Raw genomic sequence first — 23,472 nt, 5'->3', positions numbered from 1 at the left:
TTTTGCAGGGTTTATAAATATCATCCTCACGTTACTTGCGGTTATCCAGTGTAATTCCTCTACATTTATATAGTTCGTAATCCACAAAGCAAATTAACATCCAGGGTCTGTGAACAATCTGGAAGTTCCATGAAGTGTCTCTCTTTATTCTATGCGATTGGTCATTAACAGTAAGGAAGCGTTCCTATGATTTTTTTTTCATTGAGACGCCATCAGGAATCCTGAGGACCACTTTTATTCTCAGACTGACTGTTCATCGTCACTGCAAAGAAAAATCAAAGTTTCAAGATGCAGGAAAATCTCAACGAAAACAACTACTGATGTGCTTCCCCAATGTAATCACTGATACTTTTTAGGATGAGATTTTGAGGAGGACATTTAGCGGAATGAAACCAGGAGCAGGACGAAGCCATTCAGCCCCTACAGCCTGCTCTCCATTCAATGTGATCATGCCTGATTCCCTAACTCAACGCTATATTCCCACTCGCTCTCCAAAGGTCGTGGTAGAGAATGGTACAATTACAACAATTGGTTCACGTTTGTCGGAGGAATCGAACAGAAACTGAATGATCCCGTTGAAAATGGTGAGAAGTTCTTAAACATTATCATTCAGGGGGATATATGGTATCAAAACTTTAACTGACAGTGGAGTCAATAATGTGGAGGACAATTGATATAAAAGAGTACAGTACAGGCCCTTCAGCCCTCGATGATGTGCTGATCGGTAAATCTATTTTATGATCAAACTAATCTGCATAACCTATCTTCCATGTGCCTATCCAAGAGTCGCGTAAACATCCATAATGCATCTGATTGAACTACCACCGCCACAGAGTCTGGTCGGTGCATAGAAAGAACTTACCTCTCATCTCCCCAATAACCTTCCTCCAATCACTTTTAAATTATGCCCCCTTATGAAGACATTTCTGTACTGGGAAGAAGTCTCTGGCTATTCATTCTATCTGTGGTTCTTATCATTATATACGCCCTTATCAATTCACCCCGCATTCTTCTTCACATCAATGAGAAAAGCCCTCGGCCCCTCAATATTACTTCATAAGAAATGCCCTCCAGTCCAGGAAGCATGGTGGTAAATCTTTTCTGCAGCGTCTCCAAAACTTCTGCCTTCAGGATCAATCTAGTCAGATTGCAGATTTAAAAAAAAATCTGTGACTGATTCTGAACCAGCTTCACGTGGAATATGCTTTACAAATCACAATCCCTCAGGTAGCTGGAGGGTTCGCCATGTCAGAGTGTGATTTTGATTAAATACAGGAAATGTCTCCCCCCCCCCCCCCCCCCCCCCCCCCACGGTCATTGCGTGACTGTTTTGCTCTTTATGACAAACAGAAAGCTCTCGCCTCTCTCGTGTCTGTTTCATAGGAATTCTGTGCTTCATATTAATTGGCCACGAACAATAAGGAAGTCTGGCTCTGATTGTGAGGATATCAGGATCCTGTGGACCACGTCCATCCTCAGACCGAATAGAAATAACTTCTGCATGTGTCCTCCTAAATTCTGCTACTCTTCTCTTCCCTGTTTTCTGCATTTTCAATTTGTGTCATTTGCAAATTCTGAAGACATGTCCCGTTGTCTGGAGGTTGACAGTGAGTAAAGCTCGATGTCCACAACAAAGACTCCTAAGCCAAGCGTCAGCATGCTGACATCTCTTGATGTCAGTGACCAAGTCCTCATTGACAAAATGGGAGTTTGAGGTTCAGAAACTAAATAACTGTGACACTCTGTTCTGTCCATTGACTCTCCACCCCACAGTGAAATTCAAATAATGACCTAGTTCCCTGTTAAAAGCGTCAGTTGGAGCCGCCTCCATTCGAACTCCAGCAGGGCCCTCCACACAAACACCAAGCGTTGTGTCAACAAAAAACATCTCTCACTACACATCTGTTACTTTTGCAGATAATTCCAGCCTGTGTTGTCTCATTCTTGAACCTTATATTCGGGGAACAGTTTCTTCCAGAGGTGTCATGATTTTTGAAAATCCCATCAGATTCCCAATCTGAAAAGTTCCATTCTTTCCAATCCATCCCCATGATTGAAGGTGCGGACCCAGGAACAAATGCACACAATATTCCAGTAATCTGTAGTGATTAAGGAAGTGAGCTCACTCTCCACCACCTTCTCGGGAGGAATAAGTGACAGCACAGACAGTGAAGGCCACATGTCCAGGTTTTTGCAGGGGCCTGACATGCAACGCCAGCCTGTGCTTCTCCAACAAATACCTGACCAATGGAATGATTCCTTTATGAATGAGTTAATGCAGAGAATTATTTATATTTTTCAGTGTAATTCTCTGGTTGTACAATCGACTAGAATCTGTTGTAAATGATAGTCTCCATGAGGTGTTTGGAAGTATATCAGGTATTCGTACAGTAGATATTCGATCCTTTTGAATGGCTGGATTGAACCCAGTGGATGAGTTCCTTTCCTGAACACACGCAGGTTCAATTACCAAGCAAGGTCACAGGGCACAGGTTTCACGTCGGTTCCCTTGGAACTAGCTGTCCAAGCTCCATGTGTAATTGTCAGTGTCCCTCTATGCAGCCTATAGTGAGGCCCGCAGTGACTCCTTCTTGGATGTGCCTTTCCCCTTGGGGAACACAGACATGGAGATTCTACAGAGGCTGCGCAGTGGGGCCTGACCCCTGAGTCCCATCAACCTGCGGCTGGGTCTCTGACCTCACAATGGGAGATAACCCTCTCTCAGCTCGAGCTGGAGATTCAACAACAGCCAATAGTATTTCTCCCTGTAGCACGGCCGCTTAAACTGGAAGGAAATGAAATCAGAGAAAGTTGCTCGGATAGAGAGAGCAGCAGGGAGAGAAACTGAAGTTCTCACGTGTCCAAAATCAGGTTGGAGTGCAGTGCCTTAGCGATTCTAGCTGTCTTTTGCCATTTGAACTGAACTGATTCTGAAATATGAAAGTTAAATCGAGGAACATGCTTCGTGTCAATAAGGGGGAAAGTGGACTTTACATTTCAACATCAATAAGTGTTAAGCGTAATTTTTAATGAATCCTAATCATACGTTACTTATTATATTGCAAATTAACAAATACTCACAATCTGCTGTAGACACTTACTTTGTCTGAGTTCCATCCGCTTTCGTCAAAACTTAAAAATGCAGCAATTAAAAGGATTTAGAGACAAAGAACAAAGAGGGGAACCGGAGGGAACGAAAACAAAATGGAAGTGCAGGAATGATGAGATAACAAAATGATAAGGATGCAAAACAGAACCTCTTTTTCACAACTTTCTTGCCCAAAGTTGCTTGGAAGCACAAAGTAATAGGTCGGGAATGGGGTTTTACCTATACTTTCAGACAACAGCTCTGGAGAGACATTGGCGACTAACAAATATTTAACATCAATTAGATTCAGATTGCTCCCTGATTCATTAAAGTTCCTGCAGGGTGCTTGGGCACAGGAACAGTCCCTGTTCTCTCAAGGCTGGAGAAGATCAATAAGTCAATGTGGGCAAGTTCAAGTAGAGATTGCTGAGGTGGTGAGTACGTGTGGTGAACCTGGTTAAATTGACAAATAGGGATCAGCGAGCGGACATTTTCTGGAAGAGTTACAAGGTTAAACTGAAGAACTTACATGTGGCCAGAGATGAAAGTGAAATTGAAAGCAAAACACATCATATCCAGCCATTGCCAAATTCATGGCAGCATACTGTCCTTCCAAAAGGTCAGGGTAAGGAGGATCCAGTGTGCCCTGACAGGGTAGATCAGCTGCTGACTGCAGTAACTGGATTATAGGGCGTTGTGGGGTCTCGGGGGAGTGGGGGTGGGGGGCTTCACAGTCACTTCCCGTGAGCAACAGCAGCTCCTCATCCCCCCTGAAAATTACACCAGAAACCACGCAGAAAGCTCCCAGGTTGTAGGCACCCTCTCGTCTTCAGGCAATTAGAGGAGAGCCAGAATGATCAAAACCAACAGAGAAAACAGAGAGCAGCTTGACGTCACTTCAGCTGTCAGTGCAGAGGTACAATAACATCATAGCACCCGCATTTGCTAAGAAGGTCACCTTGAAGTCCTTAGATTTCACAAGTATCTACTTTGTAATTACATATCACCGTGGTGTGTCGCTATTTTCAATTAATTCTAGTGGGATGCATGACAAGTCAATACCGTCAATTGCGCACCCCACTGGGAGCAGGGAGTCAGGGAACTGTCTACAGAAAGTGGCCATTGACAACAGGGAAAGTGGGGGTCGAGAAGAGCGCAGATAGGTGAATTGGAGCATGACCAAGAGTATCAGGAGCTTCCCTGGTCAGAGGGTTCAGGGCTGTGTGAAATTACTGCCCGCAGCATGGAATAATGGACGTCCAGGTTCTCTAATGTGAGATCCTCAGAGGAACAGTGGATACTTGCATTCAATTTACATAAGGTCTGTAGGCTCAGGAGGGCGACTGGGCAATAGTCTGAATTAATGGCAGCATCAGTCACAGTGGTAGGGCCAATACTGGAGTTAATGGGTTAGGAGAGTGGGTCTGTTATGGGTATTCTCAAAAACCGTATAGTGCAGAGGGTCTTGCAACTCAGGTAATTTTCCGTGTCGGAAGCCGCAGACGGTTGGACATACCCAGTATCCAACACAAAAGAAATGACCAGCTCCCCACCACCTCCACATCCTTCATCGGAATTTCAGACGGAGCATTTGAGAGACATATTGAGATCGCCTGTGAAAACTCACTCTCACGATAGCCCTAGTTAGTTGCTGGAGCACGGGGGAAGGGATCAGCCACAGTGTAGGCAGCATGTTGAAGCTGCCTCTGTTGTGTGGTGGACTGCTGTCATGCCTGAGGGGAGAGAGAGAGGTTAGATGGCCCTGGGGGACATTGCCTGTACCAGCACTGTGTCACTCAGTGTTCCAATTTCACACTGTTCCAGCACTGCCTTCTTTGAATTGCCCTAGTTTGCCCTAGTTTGGTGGTGTCCCTGTGGTTGTCAGGTTGTGCGAGCCAGTCGAATGCCCCCGTCGGTTTTGGTGTAGTGAACAACCCATTCCCGTCCAAGTTATTAAGTACAATTAAATTGTCCGTCCTGCTCGTCGTTCGATTGTGCAACGTGAAAACGTGAGCATATGTAAGGTCTGCACGGCAAGCTTTTCATTCTCTGCTAATGGAATGTCGGACGAGGAGTCGCAGATCTCCCTGAAGCGGACAATGACATCGAGCAAATGCTTGGTTGTCTGCAGACACTGGATAACAGCCCGAAATCGGCGTGCAGTCTTGCACTGGCCTTTATTGCATCCTTCACGGTGCTGTCCAGCCACGTTTTCCCAGTCTGAAGCGGTGTCCCAGGGGGATGTCAATAACAGGGCTAATGGTCACCCAGTGGGTCATATGCACAAGCTGTAATACGGTCTGCACATCTTGGGACCGACAGTTGAAAATACAGGAAATCTCGAGGGCCCAATTGTAGAACGGGAGCTGTCACTTTAACGGGTCTGGGGCATCTTGTAGCATGGCCCGGATCTCTGCGTGGATCCAGGTCTTATACAGGGGAGTGCACCCAATTATGATGCGGGGAAACTGACAGTTGGTGGCCTGGTAATTTCGGCAAGCACTCGGGCTTCTTGTGAGTCTGGAGTTATCGTTTGTGTTGGGCAGCAGTGGTGATTCATACTGCCCGGCGGCTAATTGTCCCACCTCGGGCTTGCTGTGTAATGCAAGGTAAAAAAATGCAGCTACTTCATTCAGGCCCAACGGGTCTGGCTTTGAAGCCAGTATGGGAAACTTCGGGTACTGTGGGGCATAGGGCGGTGTGGCTGTATCTGGAATTATTTTGATCACAATGTCGATTGTTATTGCAGCAGTCTTTCGCCTTCGCGGCCTGATACTCCTGGGCAACCTGCCCAAACTTTGCAAGACACTGCAGCATGTATACAGTGTCCCAGGAGGGGTCAACGTGCCCTCCCGTAATGGCCGTGCTACAATATTCAAGTTTACCTGATTTAAAGGACCTCCCATATGGCCAATTTCCTTGTGGACATGTTTAAAAGTCTCCTGTAAAGTGGGTAAACTAATCACCATCCCCTGTCTCTTTCAGCACAGTGTCTGCCAGTGAACCAGGTATAACAAGAGAATAACAAGAGAATCTCCTATCTTTATTTTGAGTTTCACGTACTTACAGGGCGGCGTGGTTAGCACTGCTACCTCACAGCGCCAGGGTCCCAGATTCGATTTCAGCCTTGGGCGACTGTCTGTGTGCAGTTTGCACATTCTCCCCATGTCTGCGTGGGACTCCTCCGTGTGCTCCTGTTTCCTCACACAATCACAAAGGTGTGCAAGTCAAGTGAAATCGCCGTGCTAAATTGCCCATAGTGTCAGGTGCATTGCTGGGAGGGAAATGGGTCTGCGTAGCTTACTTTTCCGAGGGTCGGGGTGGACTGGTTGGGTCGACGGTCCTGTTTCTACACTGTAGGGAATCGAAACTTACATGCCTCCTCAATATCGTCTTGTACAACTTCGGTTCTGGGCCGTTCCCACCACATGGTTGGGGTTGCCCAGCTAGCACATCCCAGCAATGGGTGGAATTCCCTGCCCCCATGGCGTACTGGACGTCCTGCGCTGACTGCTAAGCATTGCACTTCAGTTTTCGAGGAAAGACAAAGGGAGTACTTCCGGAACACACAAGCAGTGAGTGATTGGCAGGTCAAGCAATAAAGGATTATCGCGCACCGCACTGTAAACAAACACTTGTCTGATGGATAAAGACACTTAGACGAGACAACTGAAACTGACAATACATGCAGTCAGCAACCGCAAAACAAACAGACACATCCAAAGCAAATGCTCACAAACCATAAGACAGAAAAAAAAGTGAACTGGCGGAGCCCCGGTCAATTTCCTTCGAGCTGAGGACTTTCTTAGGATTGATGCGAAAAATCAGCAGCCTCTCATTCTATTTTGCCAGGCTTCCCTTGCCCGTCTGGCTCTCCCCTGGCTGGATCCGGGTTACGGCACAAGCTCTGGCCGTGATTGATACAATCTGGACACAATCAAGCATCCAGCAGCATTAAGCAGTTCTGGAATGGGATCAGGGGGTTCGAGCTCTCTTCGTGGGCATGTGAGAATGTCCCTTTCCTTGGCAGTAAGGTGATACCATTGTTGCTCTCCAGAGATGGGCAAGGTATTCTGGTGCATCCCTGGCTGACCTGAGCTTCACGTGGCTTTGATATCACTGGGGTACAAGATTACCCTTCGGCCTTTGGTTCAGCTGTGTTTATCTTGTCGAGGAAGCTTATTGGTAGATTGTCTGGGAAGTGTATTCCCTGGTTTGTGAATAACTGTGATCATGTATGGTTTCCCTTGTCAGCCTGTTTGGTCAATGCTGAGGCATTTTGGGTGTTCCTTGTATGGCTTGGACAGGCTTGATTTTCTGTGTTCTTATTGGACATGCTGTGTGTAGGCAGGTTTGCATGTCATTTCCCATACTGTTGAAAAATAAACTTTCTGATCTGCAAAAGTTGTAAATTCAAAATCTTAATTCAACATCAATCTGTTCACATGGGGACAAGCCACACAGCTGTTCCATGGACGGGAAGGTATTCACTCGGGATCAATCCTAATGGCACGCAAACGACTTCAACAAAGGGAGAGACGATTTGTCTTCTCTTTTGGTAAGCGATTATCTTCACAACCCCGCCTAATGTCACCCAAACGACATGACACTGGAAAGACACTATTCGTCTGTTCTGTGTATGAGAAGGAATTTACTAAATCAGCAAAGGGTCAAACGAACTTGAATGGGCACACTGAAGAGAGGCCTGCACTGAGTGTGGAAAGAGATTCACCTGGTCATCTCTATTCAGTGAGCACGAGTATATTCACACGAGCGAGAAACATTTACTTGCTCCTTGCCTGGGAAGTGATTAACTCGGGTCTCCAATCTCAGCAGATATGGACTTGTTCCCACAAATGAGAGAAAACGTTAATGGTCTGACTTTGAAAAGAGCTTAAGGAGTAGCAATGATGTGATGGAACATCGGAAAACACATGAGAATCCCTACAGTGCAGCATCAGGCCCTTCGGCCCAACAAGTCCACACAAACCCTCCAAAAAACACTCAAATCCATTACCCTCCCTTATATTTACCCCAACTATTAACCTACGGTATTGGTAATATATCATGGCCAATTCACCGATCCAGCGCACCATTTTGTCTTGTGGGATGAAATTTGAGGACCTGGAGGAAACTCACGCAGACACGTGGAGAATGTGCAAACGCTACACAGACAGGCCTCCGGGGCTGTAATCGAAGCCAGCCCCTCATGCTTTGAGGCAGCAGTGCTAAAGACTGAGACACCGTGCGTGGAGAGGCAGTTAATTTGCACTGTGGGTAGCGAGGGATTCAATTACTCATTCGCACGTGTGACAGCCCATTCAGGTGGAATCTGTTTCGATCAGTTGGCTGCTTTGTTGGCTTATAAAACAGTGTAATGCTCGCAGCGTGGTTCGAATTCCTATCAATGGTTTGAGGTTAATTTAAAATTGTCCTTCTCTAAATCTTCTCTGACCTGGTTAAATCACCAACAGCCCCTTCTGTCTCAAATGAAGGCAGTAGCCTCTACGGTCTGGAAAGATGGTAATCGTGCAAACAATCCGGTGAGGTCGCATGGGAATGCGATATGGAGTTATTGCATCGAGAATTGAACTGTGTTCATTCTGTCAGCCGGGGTTTACTTCATTGGATGTGTTTAATCTCTTCAATTGATCTGGTGTTTAATTGTTCAGTTTTCAATCACATCAAATTCAAAGATTCTTTTCCCGGATTTCTGTACAATTAGAGGAGACTGGTAGATATCCATTGACTGCCCTGTACTTCATCCTCTTCTTCATTGTTAAGTGTGGATTTGTACTAAAACATATTTCGATGCAATCAGCATTTCTGAATGCTCTTCACATCGAAATGAAGACCTTGTGAAGGGTATTCACTTTTATCAGAGAAACAACAATACTACAGTGAGAGCATAAGATTGTGTTCTCATCAGCGTGAACATGTTTATGGGACCTCAATTACTGGAAACTTTTAAAGCATTTCCCACACTGCGTCATTAAAACAAATTATTGTCACAGTGAACCCGTTGCTGTATCAGAAGGATGGATTGTTTAGGTGCATCCTTTCACGTTAGAAAACTGAGTAACTCCCTTTCCACACTCAGAACAGTTGAATGGCTTTTCCCCGATGTGGTTGCACTGATGCATTTTCAGTACAGACAAATAATTGAATCGTCACCACATTACCGCAGTTTCTCTCCAGCGCCCCTCCAATTATATCTCGATAGTTCAGATAGTGAATGCTTTCACTCCACTGTGAATGTAACATTCTGCTTTCATTTTCAAAGGCCGGTGAGGTTCAGGCTACATGGAACAAAGCAACTCCATCAAATTCTGATGTGATGCTTGTTTCAGTTTCCCAAATGCAAATCGTCATCTTTGATACTCGTCAAATAAAACCGGATATATCTCAGGAAGAGAGAACTCCACAAAACACCAAAGCGTATGATTTTCATTCTTCGTCGGGTGTAGGTATTCCAGAACAGGTCAGCATTTATTGTTCATTCCTGATTTGACTGTACAAGGTGGTGATGAGTTGCTTTCTTGAACCATCGTTTTCGTGTGCTGTCGGTAGACCCAAATCATAGGGAATTAAATCCACAATTTGGACCCAGTGATTCTGGAGGAATGGCAATATATTTCCAGAGCAGGATGGTAAGTGGGCTGTAGGTCTTTCCTATCTATCTACTACCCTTTTCCTTTTAGATGGAAGTAGTTGTGAGTTTGTAATGTACTGTTTAAGGTCCCTTGGTGCATATCTGCAGTGTATCTTGTGGATGGTGCAGACTGCATGTCTGGGTGTTTGGTTGTGGTGGGAATGGATGTTTGTCGATGTTTTATTAGTTGTGTGTTGCTGCTCAATTCAGTTGCTCTGTTCTGGATGGTGTTGAGCTTTTCAATATTGTTGCAACTGCACTAAGGAATCCTCAAGAAGGTTGTAATTTAAAAGTCTCTTGCAACTCAGATGCTGACTAATCTGCTGTGCTTCTCCTGTGCATTGTTTCTTTAACACTGCAATCATCCAGGCGAACAGAAACTATCCCATCATGTCTCATTCTGTATTGTAAAGGAGTAAACAGTTGGTCGGGAAAGAACAAAAGAAAGAGAAGAACATTTGGTCAATGAGGTGAATAACGCTCTCGCGCGGAGAGAGAACAGCTGTTCGTGGAGACTGCCGGTGACAAACCATAGGTGGCGTGTTGTCGCAGGCTATGTGTCAGACAGGCTTTCGGGAGTCGCGAAAATCTCTGACTATGACCTGCTGTTGTGGCCACAATGCTTTTGGCTGCTAAAGTTAGCTTTTCAAAGACATTGTAACTTTCACTGAACCAAAGAAAGACTTTGGACCCAACTTTCAAATGTCCATCATGAAGCAACGTTCCATTCTCATCCCATGTTTTTCAGAACATTGTCTGGAACCTTAATCGCTGTGGTACTCCAAGTCATCAAATAAATATTTTCCTAATTACACCACCTCCAGTGAAATACTATTACCAAACATATATTCCCCTCCCCGCCCTTGTCCGCCTTCCCCAGGAACCATTCCCTCCGCGGGACCCTGGTGCACTGTGCCTTCTCTCTCAACTCCTCCCCCAACAGCCCCATGGAAACTTTCCCTAAAATCGCGAAATATGTGACACAAACATTCATAGAACATGAGAACGAGGAGCAAGACGATGCCGTTCGGGCCTTAGAGACTGCTTCGCCATTCAATAAGATCATGCCTGATCTTTCCATGGATTGCATCCACTTAACCAACCTCTGAAGGTAATCATTACTTCCTTTATTGTTCAAACAAAAATCAGCCCTATCTTAAAAAAAAAATTATTGATGTATCATCAACTACTTCGTTGGCAAGCAGTTCCGTAGAGTACTGCTCTGGTTGAAGGAATTCCTTCTCAATTCAGTCCTAACTCGGCTCGTCCTAATCTTGAGGCTGTGCCCTCTTGTCCTAGTTTCATCCGTCAATGGAAGCATGCTCTCTACTTCTATCTCACACATGCTCTTCATAATTTTATATGTTCCCATAAGATCCGGCCTCATTCATCTGAATTTTAGATACAATAGTCTCCTGTCATCAGCGAACACCTTCAAATCCGGAATTCCATTCGCCAGACTATTTCCCATTAACCCAATATTTCAATGTTCCTTTGCAAATTTTCACTGTCCTCTGCACTCTATACTCAGCTACTCATCTTTGTGTCAACTGCAGACCTTGGCACGATGCGAATGGCTCCAAAATCCAAATCATCCATATAAGTTGAAAGTAATTGTGGTCCCAGTATCGATCCCTGAGGCAAACCGTTGATGGACAATAGAATAGCACTGATTTATCCCCGCTCTGCGCTTCCTGTTGGACAAACAATCCTGAATCCATGCTCATACTTTACCCTTAACAGCATGCATCCGTTTGCTGTCAGCCCCTGAACCGCAAATTGTCGACGGCATTTTGAAAATCTAGGTACACCAATTCACTGGGTCGCGTTATACACCATGCTCGTAATGCCATCATAGAACTCGAAAAGATTTTTCAGGCATGACGTGCCCTTCATTAACCCATGCTGCGTCTGTCCAGTTTCTGTCGAGATCCCCTGCTATTTCTTCCTCGATAATATACTCAAGAAATTTCTGCACTGCAGAGGTTAAACAAAGTTCTATAATGTTGGGGAATGGGTCTGGGTGGCTTGCGCTTCGGCGGTCGGTGTGGACTTGTTGGGCTGAAGGGCCTGTTTCGACACTGTAAGTAATCTGATCTAATTCCTTATATTCTGTCTGCCTCCCTTTTAAACAGTGATGTCATATTTTTGTTTTCCAATTAGCTGGGACTGCCCCAGACACCAACGAAGTTTGGAAAAATACGGTCAGCAAACTTCTTTTTAACACACCATCGCGTTTAACACCCTGCGATGTTAAGTAGCTCCAACAATCCAACACTCGATCTTTTGTTATAATGACTGTTCCCAAGTCGTCACCAACCGTCATCACTTTGTCAATTACTGGCATGTTATTAATATCCTCCACTGTGAAGACCGACGCAAATGCCTGTTCAATGTCACGGCTATTTCCGCATATCTCATAAGTAAATGCCCCTTCTTATTCACGAAAGTGTCAACGTTTACTTTTGCCACTCTTTTTCATTTTATATTTTAATGGAAACTTCTGCTATCGATCTTTATATTCTGTGCTAATTTTAATGTCATGCTCTTTCTCACATTTTCTCTGCATTAAATTCCATTTGCCAACTCTCAGCCCAGCTCTGCAGCATATCTGTGTCTCTATGTAACCTACAATATCTTTCAGCACTATGCACAACTGTACCGAACTTAGTGTCGTCCGCATATTTACGAACCCATCCTTCTACGCCCCCATCCAGGTCGTTTATAAAAAATGACAAAAAGCTGTGAACCCAAAACAGATCGTTGCAGTACACCAAAAGCAACTGAATTCCAGGATGACGTTTTCTCATTAAATAACACCCTCTGTCTTTTTTCAGTTGGCTAATTTCTGGTCCAAAGCACGACAGCCTCCACAAGCCCATACCTCAGTATTTTGTGCAGTCATCTACCATGGCGAAATTTATCAAACGGCAAACTGAAATCCAAACGTGCATTCCATGAACGGCATTATCCTCATCTATCTGTTTAGTCACCTGGCGAGTTTTAACAAGTTTGTAGCTCAGGATTAGCTTCCACATGAAGATTTACTCGCTGAGCTGGAAGGCTCACTTCCATACATTTCTTTACCCTGCTGCCGCCAAATTCTCTACCGCCAAATCTATCACCTTGCCGTGTTCACTACCCGGTACCAAATCTAATTTGGCCTCTCCCCTTGTTGGCCTGTTCCATTACACAGTAGTTAAGGAATCTCCATCGCAGATACTCAATACTCTCCTCATCAAGGCTACCCTGACTGAGCTGCTTCGACCGATCGACATGTTGATTAAAATCCCGCATGATAATTGCCATACCATTTTTTCAGGTGTTATTTATGCCTTTGTTTCCTGCCCTCCCCAATGTGATCTTAAAATTTGGAGCCAGTAGACTCCGACAATCAATGACATTTTCTTCTTAGAACTTCTAATTTCCTCCCAAATGGATTCAAACTCATTCTCCATAGAACGTATATCATCTGTCAGCATCGGTCTGAGGTTTTCCTTGAATGTTTGAGTTACACCACCTTCCTTACCACCATTTCTGTCCTTCCAAATTGTCTCATGCCCGTGAACATTTCGCTCCTAGTCTTGACTATGCAGTCTCTATGTCTCTGCAATGTCTACTAAATTGTATTCGTTCGTGATAATTTATGCCGTTATATCCCCAACCTTCTTCCGAAAACTACGAGCATTCAGGTATAGTGCCTTTATGGTCGCTTTCCTACCCATTTATTAACAACATCTCTAATAATATCTTCTAAGCTATCCTTTCTTCTTGCGTCTTACTTCTCCTTGCTTGTCCATTTCTGAACTTCCTGCTTAGTACACAAGTGTTCAAATACACCTTCCAGGTGAAGCCACACTTTCCCTACACTTCACACAATCCAGTCTAATAGATTCACTGCTCATATTGTGGTCGCCACTACCTTGGGAAATGAAGTCTGGATTGAATGACCGTTTTGCAGAATGCAAAGTTCTATCGCCAGAAATGTCCCTGAGCTTCCAGTTGACTGCTCCTTTAGCACAGAACCATGTTTCCTCACCAACGTCTCTATCTCAGGCTTACTGCAGTGTTCCACCATAGCTCAGCGCATGCTGAAAAAGTCACAGACCATTTCCTGCTTGAGCACCCCGCGAACATCCATACCAATTTCAATCATTTTAGAGGCCTGAAGTCTCCCATGTCCTGGCCCCCGACACACCCACCAGGCCTAGTTATAGCACAGCAGCCATTACACAATACCTATGGTTAGTCATAAACAGTCTCCGTGAACAGTTGTTCATGCTCCAAACAAATCATTATTAAGTCCTATGTCCAACTGTTAGTCTCTCTTTCGGCTCTCTCCCGACATCTCGTTCACTCCTAATTACTGCGCGCCCACATATCTTCTGCATATAGACCAAACTTTTCCTGGAAACCATCAAGGCTAAGGACAGCGTTACTGGACCGAAAATGTTAACTCCGATTTCTGTTTCCAACATCTTTTGGTCTTGCCCCTGAGGAAGCTTGATACTGTGCTTGTGTGATGACCCCTTGCACATAAGACACAACTGTGTTAATCCTGAAAAGTTCTCTTGTTGATGAATCCCATTACAATGTGAGGCATTGGGATCGACTTCGTAGGTCAATAAATAAAGAAATCATGTGCTTGGATTTGTGCCGCAGTTCTGTTCTGGATATGGAAAACAGCAGAGAGCTAAATCTCCGCATTGTCAGATGGGAACAGATAGGAATCTCCATAAGTGGTGGAATTAAGTGAAAGTTTTTCAGTTCGGGAAAATTCACACCATTTCTCACTGTAATAGACTGTGGCTATCAAAGCAAAATATTTCATAACCACAAAGGCTTAATACAGCATTTTCGAGTTAAAATATCTGAATGATCTCCTTCCAGTGTGACAGTACAGTTGTGTCAGCAAATGGGATAACTGACTGAATCACTTTACTTGTTCAGCAAGCGAACAGTCCTCTTGTGCTAAGATATAGGGACAGAATGCAGGACGTGGGATGGAAATGTTCTGAAGAAGTTTGACATCGGGACTGATGAAGTGTTCGTGGTTCTGAGCGGCTTGAAGTGGGCATATTCCCAATTCAGGACGGATTTGTATCTTATGTTTTACTTTCCTCTTTGGGTTTGTAGTGGATTGGACTAACGCAGTTCCACTTTTCAGCAAGATTGGGAGAGATAAACACGGGAATCACACAGCAGTGAGTCTCACATCAGTTATAGGGAACCTTTTGGAGCAATCCCTCAAGTAGAGAGTTAACTGCCACTTGTCCAGGCAAGGTTTCATCAGGAAGAGTCATCACGGCTTTGTTACAGAATGTCATGCCTAACAGATTGGATTAAATATATTTTATTGGCAAGTGATCGGGTTGTTTAACGAGGGTAGTGAAATTGATGTTGTTTGTGTGGATTACAACATAGCCTTTAACACGACACCACACTGGAGACTGGTAAGAGGATAAAAGTGAAAAGGGATTCATTGTCCCCTGGCAAGTTGGATCCAAACTTAATTTGGTGGTGGTAGGAGACACAGGATGGTGATAGAAGGCTGTTTGTGTGATTGGAACTGGTATTCAATTGTGTAACACAAGGATGAATGCTGGGTCCCATGTCGTTTGTGGATGCGTGTAAAGAATATAGAACAAATTCGGGGGAAATGAGAATCAGAGTTGTCGATGATGCGAATATTAGCAAAATGGTTAATAGTGAGGAAGAAGGTCTTAGGATGGAGGAGCTCAGAGATGGATTTGTCAAATGTCAAATTCAGATAGGGGATGTTGAAATTAACCATGAAAAAACATGATGTGATGCACATTGGAAGTAACACATAAACGGATTACTCAATGAATGGCAGGACACGCGGAAACCCAGAGGAACAGAGAGACTTTGCATGTTGTGCAACATATCCGTGAAGGCAGCAGAACATCGTGACAATCACAACTTTATCAGTAAAGGCAAAATTTATAAAAGCAGATAAAGTGGTGTCCCAAGTAGACAAGATGGTGAAGAAAGTACTTGGCATGCTTTTTGTCATTAGTCAGAAAGTCGATTATCCAAGTTGTAATGTCATGTTGTGGCGATATAGAGCATTGGTGAGATCACATTTAGAATACTGATTGCAATTATGGTCAACTTCTACAGGAAGGATTTTGTAAAAATTGAAACTGTGCACAAATGAGTTACAAGGATGTTGTGGGGACCTGAGGGCTTGAGTTAAGCGTGGAGATGGGGTAGGCAGGGGCTTTTTCGCTGGAATGTTCCAGGCAGCGCGTAACGTTCTCACGGTTTATAAAATCATGAGGGGCATGGATCGGCAACTGGACTAAATCGTTTGCGCAGGATGGTGAAGTTCAGAACTGCAGGGCACAGGTTTAAGGTGACAGGCACTGAGACACACTAAATAAGGTATAGAGAGTGAGAGAACGATGGTTGATTTCCAAGAGGCATTGCTTCAGCTCAGTCTTTGGTTTTAAAAATAAGTATTTTTTTTCGTGAAAGTAGTTTTGTAGTTAAGTCGTGAATGGAACGTTAGGGGTACTAAAATTGAGCGATGTGCCAATGAATAAGTGAGTGGGTACAATATTGTCCAATGCACAATGAAATGGAGAATGCCATATTTCTAAGGAACAATCAATAAAGATCTTTTAAATACAATGTGATGTTGCAGGACTCTGAAATACACACCGAACTGGCTGTGCTGGGTTTATGAGTCACATTGACTTTTCTGCAGGAGCATCAACTGATTCGGAAGGCAAAATGATATTTTTCATCTGTTCAGCAGTGGCGAAGCAAATATATATTCCTCCGTTCCGATCAGCAATTGACAAAGTGAGCATGCATAGCCTGATCGAAACATTCCAGTTCATGAAACTCTTTTTTCCTTTTGAGAAACAGAACGAAGCAGTTATTGAACTGCAGCTTTCTCTTTTCCTTTACCAATTTTCATATCCAAACATTCAGTTGAACTGACAGGATGCTGAATTCTACAACAATTATTTCTTTTCTCTCAGATATTCAGCCTCTGCATTTTTCTTTTCTTCAGTGATCTGAATGACCTGATATTTATGGGGAAATGAATGTTGCAGTTTGTCTCACATGCGACAGAAGAATCAACTGAGTGACAGGTGCATCTTAATTTTCCTATGCAGTTGAGCTGAGGTGGTGTCGAGTTAAATGTGTGGATCCGGAAAAGTTCACCCAGGAAGGCAGCATCTTTGGAGTAGGAAAGTCGATGTTTCGAGCATAAGTTCTTCGTCAGGAATGTTGAAAACATTGACACTCCTGGTCCTCAGATATTGCCTAACCACTGTGCTATCTAGTGCCATCCTTCCTGACTCTAATCTCTCGCATTTGCAATCCTCACCTTCTCCTTAGGCGGGGTAGCGTTAGATACTGTTCCTAAGATGTAACAACATGTTCATAATAATAGTTTGGATATGCAGTTAGAAGCTCATCACTGATGAAATTCATTCTCCCCCTCTCAATCTGCCAAGTACATGCAGGTCCTCCGCCTCCTTCATTAACATTCCCTGAACACCTGACGCCTGAAAGAAGAAGGCCTCATCTTCCCCTTGGACCCTTGATGCCGCATGGGATCACCAGTTTCCTCATTTGCCCTTCCCTCACATTATTCTAGTTTCATGATTCCAACTCAGCATTGCCTTCATGACTTGCACATCACCTTTCCAACCTACCCGCTCCACCTCCTGTCAGAACTAGTATCTTATTCTCCACCTTTATCTACTCCTCGCATTCACAGCTATCACGCCCCCAAATCCCCGAAGCTCCCATTTATCTATCAGTCCCCACTGCCACAAACCTCATTCCTGATGAAGGGTTTATGGCCGAATCATCAACTCTCCCGCTCCTCGCATGCTGCCTGACCAACCGTGTTTTCTATCACCACACTGTCGGCTCTGAGTTGTCGCATCTGCAGTTCTTACTGTCTCCATTGGGCATTATAGTGTAAAAGTCACATTAGTGGAAAAGTGCAGTTTCTGTGGCTTTCTAAGTTGTTAATTTCATTTGCTCAATCGGCTCTAGCTGGAGTACTGTGTGTCTTTCTGCAATTATCATTATAGCAGGGATGTGATAGCATTGGAAACGGTGCTGAACAGATTTACCAGGATATTGTCTGTTCGAAGAGTTTCACTAATGAAGATAGTTTGGACGGACTGGGCTCTCACAAAGATGTTCTCTTTTCGAAAAAGAAACGGAGCTGTACTTTTTCTCAATGATAATGTCTCTTGCTATCTTTTTTATCAAAGGCATTTTAAAACAGTTCGGGCTCCGAATCGGATAAAGTGTTACAGAGATGAACGTGTTCACTGTGAGGCCTTTCGTTTCTCCGTAAACAGCTGAGGCTGAAGGCCAAAGATTTCATGTTTTAGAAATGAACTGTATAATGGAAAAAGAGTGCTCATTCTGGAAAGTTGAATTCCGGTTTTGAGATCCTGCAGCAGTGGTGCACGAACTAATAACCTCTCTCCTTCTGCCCTTCTAATTTTTAACTGTAAGCTTCTGTTTCATTTTTACTGTTTTTAAGGTGCTTTTGTTGAGGATTGTTGTGTATTTTCAGAACAGCATAAGTAAGTCTGCATTGGATAGACTAAGTTCTGTGGGTATCCAATATTCTGTTTTTGTTTTTCAATAAGTCATTTTGTGAATAATTTTTGTAACTAGTTTACTCGGGTAATTTTCACTGTACGCTTAACGAAAAAAATATAACGTTACGGTCTGGGTTGTCTGCTTAAAAACGTTTTGAATGGTTTAGCCACGCCCATAACAAATTGGGAGGTAGTTGATGGATTAAAAGAGTAACTGATAGGTGCTTGCGTCTTTATTTCGGGTGTTGATTTGGATTGGGGTAGGCAATGCTTGGGAAAGCAATGTCTCAATTAGGTTCAAAGAGTTGTGTTGCTATGGACGATGGAAAGTTGGTAGTTTTACAAAAAATAATTCAAGCCGGGCTTCTGGAATTAGCAGACATACTGGGGTTGTATTTGCCTCTTTCTGTGAGGAAAGGAGAAATCATTCCCGCAGTAGCTCAGCATTTAACTAAGCTGGAAAATCCATGAGAATTTGTAGAGATGGTTAAAATTTATTTGAAAATAAAGCAGCGTGAGTTAGACTCGAGAGATAAGGAAAGGACACCAGATTTGAAGCAGTTTGCGATACGATTTGAAGTAGAAAGAGGGAAGAAGAGAGAGCAGCAGAGTAGAGAGAAAGGGAGACAGGGTTTGAACTTCAGAAATTGTCAATTATTAAAGGAATTCACATTAAAAGGCTGGAGATAAAGGCTAAAGATAAGCTTAATCTGGAAGAGCATATTGTTAAAACGACAAGGTTAGCAGCTGAAATGGTTGATTGTTATGAAGTGGTTCATAAAACATGGATGGGCTTCCAGTATCATTTTAAGTCTGAGGGATAGAAATTGGGGCAAAGAGAAATCCTCACGTGGAAAGGGAAAGTTAAGTCTCTGTGAAAATCATTAGGATAACTTATCACAGGGTAAATAGTAAACTCTTGAAGGGAACAAGATCTGAGGTTTTCATTGCAATAAAGTAGGCCACATGAAATCAGTGTTGGAGAACTAGGGAAAGCACTGGAAAGTCAGATACAGGGAAACGAAACAAGCCTGGATATTTTGTTGGCATGGCAATAGAAAGCACAGTGGAGGGTGGAAAGCTGCATCAGAGTGCACAAGCCGATCAGAGGTTGGTAAGGGGGAAGTGCCACATCTGCTTTAATAATATACCTGCAAAGTTAAAGTTCATTTACCTTGGCCAGGGGTAGCAGATAGAGAGGTAACAATATTCAGGGACACAGGATCGTGCCTGTCTGTGATTCAGAAGGAGGGGAAAAATGTACTCCTGAAGAACTATGTGTACGGGAATTCATGGTGGGACGAAAAATTGCTCAGTTATGTACAGTGAGGCAAGAGTGGGCAGAAAGAGTGGGGAATTTCTGGTGGGAAGTCTGGACAAACTCTCAGCTCCAAGAATACAATTTGTGCTTGCAAATGATGTAGCTCAATCACCGGTAAGCGTGCTGCCTACTCCAGATGAAAAGTCAGTCGAGATGCAGGCAAGTGCAGCAATGCAGGACGTTTATCAAAGAATTTTCCCAGATTGTGTCTTAACGCGATCACAGAGTCACAAGCTGAAGCAGACCAAATCAAAAGGAACGGATAAGGAAGCTGAAATATGATTTTAAAAATTTTTATCAGGTAAGTGGGACACAGCAGGGGACGAACGTTAATAATGCAAGCATATTCAGCTCTGCTATGCTACTGAGTTTCAGCAGAAAGATGAAAAATTAAAGCAGTTGGATCAGAAGACATGTACTTGGAAGGAGAGTGAATGCATCCCCGTGTGATATTACTTAGAAAATGATATGTTAAGGAAGAAATGGAGAGCAACACATATTCAAGCAAGTGAGAAATGGGCAGAATTTATTTTTCCAGTAGGGTACAGAAAAGTGGTGCTGCGAGTGCCGCATGTGCCACAAATTGGAGGGTACGTCGGCGGGATGAAAACGGAGGCTAAAATACAAAGACATTTTTACGGCCTGGCTTGCCTTTGAATTTTGCCAGACGTGTCATACATTTCAACTGATAGGAAAACCATTGGAAATAATAAAGCCTGCACCTTTAATATCTATCACAGCGTTCGAGGAATCTTTCTTAAGTGTCTTCATTCATTGTGTAGGATCCCTACATCCAATAAAAGATGGGAATAAGTATTAATTAACAGAAAAAGGATGTCTTGACGAGATTTCCAAATGTTGTTCAATCGTGCAATATGACAGCTAAAAGGATAGTGGACGAAGTACGGTTTTTTAAAAGAACTAGATTAAGACTACCATCAGAGATACAATTAGCTCAAGGGTCAAACTTCACGTCAAAACATTTCAAGGAGTGTATAGATAGATTGGAAATAAAATGATTCAAATCTACTGTGTACAATCCAGAATCACAGAGTGCACTGGAAAGGTGACGTCAATTGTTAAAGACTATATTGAGGTTTTATGGTTCGGAGTAGCCAGATTATTTCCATAAGGGAGTTGCGTCAGTGCTGTTTGCGATCTGAGATGCACCAAAATAATCTACCAAACTAAGTCCATCTGAAACTAGTTTTGGGCATAAAGTAAGAGGACCATTAAAATTTATTAAGGAAAAACTAATAAGTCAGATTACAGAGACCACGCATTTGGATGATGTGCCAAATTTTAGAGTTGAACTAAATAATGTTGGGGAGTTGTCGAGACTGTATTTAAAAGTATCACAGCAAATGGTGAAGCAGGAAGTGTATGAGAAATCAAAAAAATCACAATTTTGCCGCTGGGAATAATGCAATTATTTAAAATTTATTTGTCGGTGAAACTTTAAAGTAAGGTTTAAAATACCTTATCAAATTTAGAGGAAATTGAGTGAGGTTAGTTACTTGATAGGGACTCCAGTCATGAAAGGATCTCACAGAATGTGCGATGGGAATATGCTCTAACGGTATTTTGGCAGAGAACGAACAGAAGATGAGAATGCGTTATTGACTACGACACACTGGGAAGAACCAATGTCAGGGAATTCTGCATTGGACGTTCCTGAAATAAAATTGGATAATGCAAAAGTTGTCCAAAATTGGTAAAGTTATTCAGTTATCTTCCAGAAGAAAATCGAAAGAGTTATTACTCTTGCATGGGGAGATCTGCTGAAATATACTGGGAATTAATAATCTAATTGTAGATGATATAAATATAGGAGATGCTGTTCTGACTCTGTAACATCCTTGCAGGCATAACCCTTTAAAGTTGTACAAGTTCATAAGGAGATATCACGTATGCACCAAAATGGCATAGCCGAAGTGAGTTTCAATGAATAGAGTTCACCCATCATCATGGTGCCAAAGCCAGAAAAGACCCAACAGTTAAGTGTGGACTACCACAAAATCAATGTTGTTAGAAAGACTGATGCGTATACATATCTGCAGTTGGAGGACTGTGTGGAAAAGATTGGAGGAGCAAATTGCATTTCTTAGTTAACCTTCCTCAAAGGTTACTGGTAGGAAACTTTGTCAGAAAGATCAAAGGCAATTTTGTAACGCCAACTGGCCTGCAGAAATTTAAAGTAATGCCGTTTGTACGAAAAACACTTCAGCCACATTTCAGAGGTTAACTGACAGGGTAATTGCCGAATAAGCAACTGATTGGTGTATATTGTGCCTGGTGACTTTCAGACTCTCGTGGATTGAATATTTACAGCATTTATCGGGCTTTTTTGATCGAATTCGGAAGTCAAACTGGTTTGTAAACCTAGCTGAAAGTGAATCTGCCAAAGCCAAAGTGACCTTCCTGGGAAACGTCGTTGAACACGGACAAATAGCCCCATGGGATGCGAAATCGAAAGTTACAGGGGACTTTTACACATTGTTGACGAAAAGAGCAGTACTAAGGTTCCCCTCATTGTGTGGTTTTTGCTGAAAGTTTGTGCTGAATGTTAGCAGTGGGCCTATTCCATTCACCGAACTGTTAAAAACAGACAAGAAATTTCAGTGAACACAAGACTTTCAAAATGTTGTTTTTCTCAGAGCAGAGCTGATTGTGAGGAGACATGATTGACGTGTACGAAATAATGAGGAGCAAGGAATTATAGATTGAAGGAAACATTTGCTCTTGATCGATCACCAGGGTTTGTAGATTTCAGATAAGATGCAGAAAGCTTTGAATAGACTGGTAGGAAAACTTTATCAGTCAGCAGGTAGGAGACTCTAGAACTCACACTGTATAAAGATCAGTTGGACAGTTAACCCTTCATTCTTCTCTGATTCCACTGGCCAAAGAGTTTCGAAAAATGCTCAAAGCAGAGCATCACCGCGAGCAACAGTTATTCAATCGGTGGCTTTATGAAATGGAAAGGTGCCCATAACTCACCTGCGCGACTATTCGGCTTCCCTCCTGTGATGACGCTGGGACATTGACTCTCATGTTCTCAGGTACATTTAATGAAGGCATTCTGGTTCCTGCAGATGAGGAGCTCACACCTTATTTCGGGTTTTGAAAAATCAGTTTTTAAGCGGGATTAAAATCTACCCTGCCTGCGAGCCAGGTAGGATTCGAACCTACAGTCTCCTGATTCGTAGTCAGGCGCGTTATCCATTGCGCTACTGGCCCGATGCACAGCCTTTAGAGCCGTGATGTTAATACGGACACGGTTAATAGCAGTCATGTTCACCAGTTGAACAAGCAATAAAGATAATCACTGTCACTGCTTCAGTCTAATCTTCATCACCTTTTAAAGCAACGAATTTTCCAAAAAAAAAACACATATGTCCTCATGAAGCTTCCATTCACACTCTGTCTGCTTAGTCATTTAATGGAATGTGATGTGATGAATTTCGAATCCACTTCTTCAGCATCACTGACGGGAACGTGAGCCTAATCACCACATTGTATATACCAGTTAATTTTCAGAGGTTTCGAGTACATTAGCGACTTTTGCGAATATGCAGGAAAGTGAATACTGTGAACCGAGCAAAAAAAATCCCTTCATGGAAATTAATAAAGTGCAAAGTCAAACATATTAGAACGGCAGATGACGTAAACATTCCTCTGCATCTCTCTGCACAGATGCTTCTCCAAGAATTGACTCTTTGCAGAATTCTTCTTTGTAATTTAGACTGTCCCAGTTGTAGATATTCTTTCAATCCACAAACAAGTATCCTGCTGAAAACTA

The 23,472-nt window shown here is 43.1% G+C and overlaps 1 long non-coding RNA gene and 1 other non-coding gene across 3 annotated transcripts in view; both read right to left on the bottom strand.

The window, feature by feature from the left end:
- The window catches only part of LOC148135658 (uncharacterized), an 830,866-nt gene that overhangs the window by 318,323 nt on the left and 489,071 nt on the right, over positions 1 to 23,472 (bottom strand). The gene's annotated exons all lie outside the window — the stretch shown is intronic.
- On the bottom strand, positions 22,838 to 22,910 carry trnar-acg (transfer RNA arginine (anticodon ACG)). The gene has a single exon. It is a non-coding gene; the product is annotated as a tRNA-Arg (tRNA).

Source organism: Chiloscyllium plagiosum, unplaced genomic scaffold (genome assembly GCF_037043375.1).
Source record: "Chiloscyllium plagiosum isolate Xiang-an unplaced genomic scaffold, Cpla_swu_hap1 HiC_scaffold_49, whole genome shotgun sequence".
Classification (NCBI taxonomy): Eukaryota; Metazoa; Chordata; class Chondrichthyes; order Orectolobiformes; family Hemiscylliidae; genus Chiloscyllium; species Chiloscyllium plagiosum.
The sequence above is the reverse complement of the archived record's forward strand: the minus strand, read 5'-3'. Positions and strand labels throughout refer to the sequence as shown.